The following is a 6,954-nucleotide window of genomic DNA, read 5'->3' as shown; positions in this document are numbered from 1 at the left end:
CGATAACACTAGCACTGCACGGCCCCCCCAAAGTGCGCCCAAAGAGTCACAAACGGGCTCACACTCCACAGAAGGTGCTCATTAATAATTATGATATCCATTGCTCAATATTTATTATTAATAAGCGCTCTGTATTACCTATGCTTATTATCCACACTATTATAGCCATACCTTGGATCTATCTAAATCTATTATAGATTATCGATATATTATAGATTATAAGCACTGTTATTATTGATGACATTATCGATAACACTAGCACTGCACGGCCCCCCCAAGGTGCCAGGCGTCGCAAGCGGGCTCAAACTCCACCGGTGTTTGAGCGGTGCTCATTAATAACAGATAATTGATTATGTTATCTACTGCTCAACATTTACTATTAACAAGTGCCCTGTATTACCTATGCTTATTATCTACACGATTATAGCTATGTCTTGGATATATCTAATCTATCATAGGTTATTATCGATTATAGATTATTAGCACTGCTGTTATTGATAACGTTATCAATAACATTAGCACCCCCAAAGTGCCAGGAGTTGCAAACGAGCTCTAACTCCACAGGAGGTGCTCATCAGTAGTAGATATAATTATGATATCTATTGTTTAACATTATTAATAAGCGCCTGGTATTACCTATGCTTATTATCTACACTATTACAGCTATATCTTGGGTCACCTAGATTATAGATCACCTGTGTGTTACAGATTATAAGCATTATTATTGATAACATTATCGATAACACTAGCACTGCACGGCCCCCCAAGGTGCCAGGAGTGGCAAACGGGCTCAAACTCCACCGGAGGTGCTCATTAATAACAGATACAATTGATTACGGTATCTATTGCTCAATATTTATTAATGAGCGCCCTGTATTAACTATGCTTATTATCTACACGATTATAGCTATGTCTTGGCTATATCTAACCTATCATAGATTACCTATTATAGATTATTAGCACTGCTGTTATTGATAACGTTATCGATAACGTTAGCACTCCCAGAGTGCCAAGAGTCGCAAACGGGCTCTAACTCCACAGGAGGCGCTCGCTAGTAACAGGTATCATTGATCATGGTATCTATTGACCGACATTTATTATTAAGAAGCGCCTTGTATCACCTATGCTTATTATCTACACTATTATAGCTATATCGTGGGTCACCTGGATTATAGATTACCTACATGTTATAGATGATAAGCATCATTATTGATAACATTATCGATAACACTAGCACTGCATGGCCCCCCAAGGTGCCCCCAAAGAGTCGCAAACGGGCTCAAACTCCACAGGTGCTCATTAATAATAGATACAACTGATTATGATATCCATTGCTTAATATCTATTATTAATGAGCGCCTTAATTACCTATGCTCACTATCTATGCTGTTATAGCTATGCCTTGGATCTATCTAAATCTATTACAGATGATCTATATATTATAAATTATAAGCACTGTTATTATTGATAACATTATCGATCACATTAGCACCCCCAGAGTGCCAGGAGTGGCAAACAGGCTCTAACCCCACCGGAGGTGCTCATTCATTACAGATACAATTAAGGTATCCATTGCTCGACATTTGTTATTAACAAGCGCCTTTACATTTTACCTATGCTGATCATCTATCAGATCATCACATTATCTTAGACCTATCTACATCTACCAATTACAGATCACCTATATATGATATCGATATCGTTGTTATCGATATTATCGATATCGTTATCGGCAACAATACCCGCTGCACCCCGACAATCGGGCAATCGACGATAGATACGGGGGGGAGGGGCACGTGGCCCCGGGGCCACCCCCTCCCCTAGGGACGGGGGCCGTTAGGGCGAACCACGCGCCCCCAACGCCGCCCGCCACGTGGCTGGGGGTGGGCGGCTGTGACGTCACCAGCAGAGCCCCAGCCCGGGCGCCCCCGGGTCCCACGGAGGGGCCACGCCCCCCAAAACCCGCCACCCCCCTCGCAGCCTATTGTCCCCCGGGCGCGGGAACGCGCACGAGCGCGCGCGCCCTTGCGCATGCGCAGACAACCGCCCCGCCGGGGCGCGCGCGCCGCCACGGGGCGCGTGACGTCACGGCGCCCCTCGCCTCAGCGCTCCGCCACCCGCGGACGCGGCCCGGCCCCGGGGGGCGGGGGGGGGTTGATTTGGGGTCGCGCGTTGCCGGGGCGACGCGCAGGGAGCGAGGCCCGAGCCGTGGGGGGAGGGGTAGAGGCCTGGTCGCCGACGCCGCGCCCCGCCCCCACCCGCCGCCCCCCAGAGCCGCGCCCGGAGCCCCCCGCCGGCCCGGCCCGCCCCCCGCCCGGCCTCACCTCGGCTGCTCGCGGCCCCGGAGCGCGGCTGGCGGCGACGGCGCGGCCTTTCCTCACGCGCGGACGGGAGAGGCCGGCGCGGCGCCACTCGCATGGAGGCGGCGGCGGCGAAATGGCGCCGAGGGGCGTGGCCGGCGCCAGGCGCATGCGCGGCGAGGGCCGGGGGCGGTCGGGCGCATGCGCAGGTGGCGCGCGCCCCCGGGAAAGGGGCGTGGCCGGGGAGCCGGTTGCCCGGGAGACGCGCGCGCGCGCGCACTCGGCGCCAGCATCCCAGAAGGCCCCGCGCGCGAAAGTCCGGGCTCCGGAGGTTGGCGGGTATCCCGCAGGGCGCGGCCGGGCTCTGCGCGTGCGGGACGCGGGTTCGACCCGCACCTCGCCCTGAGCAGCGGCCTCTGAGCCGCAGAGGGTCGGGGCCGCCTTGGGCATGGCCCGGGGTCGCCCAGAAACCAAAAAGAAGATTAAAAGAAGAAACTTAAGGTTGTCACATGAGGGGGCTGGAGCAATAGCGCAGCGGGGAGGGCGTTGGCCTTGCACGTGGCCGACCCGGGTTCGATCCCCGGCATCATCCCCTAGGGTCCCCGAGCACCTCCAGGAGGGATTCCTGAGTGCAGAGCCGGGAGGAACCCCTGAGCATCGCCAGGTGTGACCCAAAAAGCAAAAAAAAAAAAAAGATTGTCACATGGGGCTGGGGCGATAGCACAGCGAGTAGGGTGTTTGCCTTGCACGCGGCCGACCCGGGTTCGATTCCCAGCATCCCATAGGGACCCCCGAGCACTGCTAGGAGTGATTCCTGAGTGCATGAGCCAGAAGTAACCCCTGAGTATCGCAGGGTGGGACCCAAAAAACAAAAAAAATGATTGTCACATGAGGGGGAATATGTTTTCCCAGGGAGCTAGCTGAGGGGGACAGGCCACCCTAGCCCGGCCAGAGAAAGCCCTGGACATCCCCAGGAGCACTGGGGGGTGGGGGGGCAGAGTCATAGGGCAGCGGGAGGGCCTTGGCCTTGCACCTGACTGGCCTGGGTTCGACCCCCGGCCTCCCACAGAGACCCCTCAGTCGTGCAAGGAGGGTTGGAGAGTTTGCAAGAACTGCACACTTGGGGCGCTTGGGAGCAACCTGAGAGAATTAGCATTGTCCATCGCCAGGCTTTATTCAACAATTTCCAGTCAGATTTTTTTTTTTTTAATTTCACGTGAAAGAGAAACTGAGTGAAAAAAATGGCTGAGAATCTGAATTTTTTCCTCTGCTGAAAGAGAAGTTTAGGGAAATCGTAGGTAATGAACAGGCTGGGCAGTGAAAACGCTCTGGTGATTGACACACGGGACGGTGAAACGCTCAGGAAAACGGGCAGGCTGGGCAGTGAAAATGCTGAGGAAACTGATAGGCCGGGCAGTGAACTGCTCAGGTAGTTGACACACTGCAGTGAACTGCTCAGGAAACACAGGCCAGTCAGTGAAACAGCTCACTGGGCAGTGAACCGCTCAGAAAATTGACGCTCAGGAAAACAACACTCAGGAAAATCACACTCAGGAAAACGGACAGGCTAGGCAGTGAACCGCTGAGGAAAGGACAGGCCGGGCAGTGAAACGCTCAGGAAACGGGCAGGCTGCAGGAAAACGTTCAGGTAAACGAACAGGCTGTGCAGGGAAACGCTCAGGAAAACGACGCTCAGGAAAACGGTCAGGCTGCTCAGTGAAACGCTGAGGAAACAGGCTGCCCAGTGAACCGCTCAGGTAACTGACACACTGTGCAGTGAAACGCTCAGGAAATGAGGCCTGAAATGCTCAGGAACCGGACAGGTGGGGCAGTGGAAGGCTGACACAGGAAACGGGACAGGTTGGCAGTGAAACGCTCAGGTAATTGACACACTGGGCAGCAAAAAACGCTCAGGTAATTGACCGACCCGGCTATGGATGGGCGCACTTAGGTGTCCGAGCACTGGCGCAGACTTGTAAGTAGGGAGTCAACTGTCCAGTTGATCAGGAGAAGGAACAGCCAGAAAATGTGGAGAGTTAAAGAGAGACCTTCCCTTCTGGAATCTTCTATCACTGAAAGCATGGAAAAGCAAAAGGGCAGGAGATCTCTCCACAGCACCAAAAGTCAAAACTTTTACATTTTACTTTTTTTTTTTAATTACTTAATTTATTTTTAATTTTTTCCCTTATTTTAATGAATCACGTCGTTAATTTATTTTTGAGCCATGCTTGGAGGTCATTTCCTGAGGTGATGTGGTGAGGGGGGGGGCGTGTTGGAGGGTTGTCATGACAACTGAGGGGGCCATACAACCATAGCGGTATCAGGAATGGAACCCAGACCTGAAAAGCCTGTAAAATGCCGTATCTCCTGTGATGCTTCCTGACCTCTCTCCAGGCTGAGTCAACTGACTGACGCATGCTGGAGGGTGGCGGGTGGACTCAGCACCCACCCAAACCGAACCCTGGCCACGGAAGACCTCCACACTCCACGATCCCTGCTCGGTTCCCGGCTGGACTATACTGCTCAGCTGAGCCTCATCTAGACATTAATCTGTAGAAAAACTCACACAAGTGGGTTTTGTGACTGAAACTGCCAGGCTTTCATGGAGTTGGGGTGGGCTATCTCCCCCCATCTCCCTGTACTTCCAGAAACGTCGGCAGTCATGTGCGTGCCCCAAAGATGCCACCCAGTGAAAAATTTAACTCCAGCTTATTTTTTTTTTCCTTTTTGGGTCACACCTGGCGATGCTCAGGGGGTTACTCCTGGCTTTGCACCCAGGAATCACTCCTGGCAGTGCTCAGGGGACCACATGGGATGCCGGGGATCGAACCCAGGTTGACCGCGTGGGAAGCAAACACCCTACCTGCTGTGCTATCACTCCAGCCCCGCCAGCTTAATGTTTTTTTGTATCGCTCCTTTGTAAATTTTGGACTTCCTGGAGCTGTTTTTTTTTTTTTTTTGCAAATGTGCTCAAACTGTACAACACTGATAAACCAGATGTAATACACCAGATCGGATGGCATTGTATTGTAGGAGGCAACTAATCTCAATTAACAAAATACTGGGGCTGGAGCGATAGCACAGCGGGTAGGGCATTTGCCTTGCATGCGGCCGACCCAGGTTTGATTCCCAGCATCCCATATGGTCCCCTGAGCACTGCCAGTGGTAATTCCTGAGCGCAGAGCCAGGAGTAACCCCTGTGCATTGCCAGGTGTGACCCAAAAAGAAAAAAAAAAAACGAACAGAAGGCTTCACCGGGAACCACATCTTAGTACAACTTTGTAAACCACCGCATTTATTAAAAAAAAAAGTTTTCTTTCTCTCCTGCCCCTAGAAGTGAAACTTTGAATTTCTCTTTTCCTCTTTGATGAGAAAAACTCACCCTTTCCTTGCAGAAGCGGAAGCAGATCTTCCCCTTAAGGCAATGTTTAGGGGAGGAAATGTTGTAATGACTCTGAAAGCAGATTTTTTAATTTGTTTTGGGGCCACACTTAGTGATGCTCAGAGATTACTCCTGGCTCTGCACTCAGGAATTACGCCTGGCGGTGCTCAGGGACCACGTAGGAGGCCACAGATGCAACTTGGGTGGGCTTCGTGGCAGGCAAACATACTCCCTCCCGCTCCAAAATTACATTTTCTAGAGCTAGACTCTGCCCAGGTTTTGACATAGAAGATGGAGTCATGAGGGGCCGGAGTGATAGCAGAGCGGGCAGGGCATTTGTCCTGCACGCGGCTGACCCGGGTTCAATTCCCAGCATCCCATAGGGTTCCCCCAAGCACCGCCAGGAGTGATTCCTGAGTGCAGAGCTAGGAGTAACCCCTGTGCATCGCTGGGTGGGATCCAAAAAAGCCAAAAAAAAAAAAAAGAGATTGAGTCATGTAATGTGGTACAAAACTACTGAACTTGTCTGAATGCAGTAAGTCTGAGATTTTCTAAATTCCAAACAAATATTTATTAATTAGTAGAAGTAGATAATATCATCATCATATTAGTTTAAGTTGTGTGCATTTTTTTTTCTTTTTGGGTCACACCCGGCAATGCACAGGGGTTACTCCTGGCTCTGCGCTCAGGAATTACCCCTGGCAGTGCTCGGGGCACCATATGGGATGCCGGGGATCGAACCCGGGTTGGCCGCATGCAAGACAAACGCCCTACCCGCTGTGCTATCGCTCTGGCCCTGTGTGCATTTTTGGGGGCCACACGTGGCGATGCTCAGGGCTGACTCCTGGCTCTGCACTCAGGAACCACTCCTGCTGGTGCTCAGGGAACCCTCAGGAACCACTCCTGCTGGTGCTCAGGGGACCCTAAGGGATGCCGGGATAGAATCAGGGTTGGCCGTGTGCAAGGTAAGTGCCCCTCCTGGTTCTATCACGTACTATCACCAGCCCCAAATTGGAAACTTGAAAAATAGGATTAAAGGGGCTGGAGCGATAGCACAGTGGGGAGGGCGTTTGCCTTGTACGCAGCTGACCCGTGTTCAATTCCCAGCATCCCATAGGATCCCGTGGGCACCGCCGGGAGTAAATTCCTGAGTGCAGAGCCAGGAGGAACCCCTGTGCATCACCGGGTGTGACCCAAAAAGCAAAAGAAAAAAAAAAGGATTAAAAACCAGAAATGGAGATGAAGATTACAGGAACTGCAAAAGTCAGATAA

This window comes from Sorex fumeus, unplaced genomic scaffold (genome assembly GCF_029834395.1).
Source record: "Sorex fumeus unplaced genomic scaffold, SorFum_2.1 ptg000195l, whole genome shotgun sequence".
In the NCBI taxonomy this organism is placed as follows: domain Eukaryota; kingdom Metazoa; phylum Chordata; class Mammalia; order Eulipotyphla; family Soricidae; genus Sorex; species Sorex fumeus.
Note: the sequence above shows the minus strand (reverse complement) of the source record.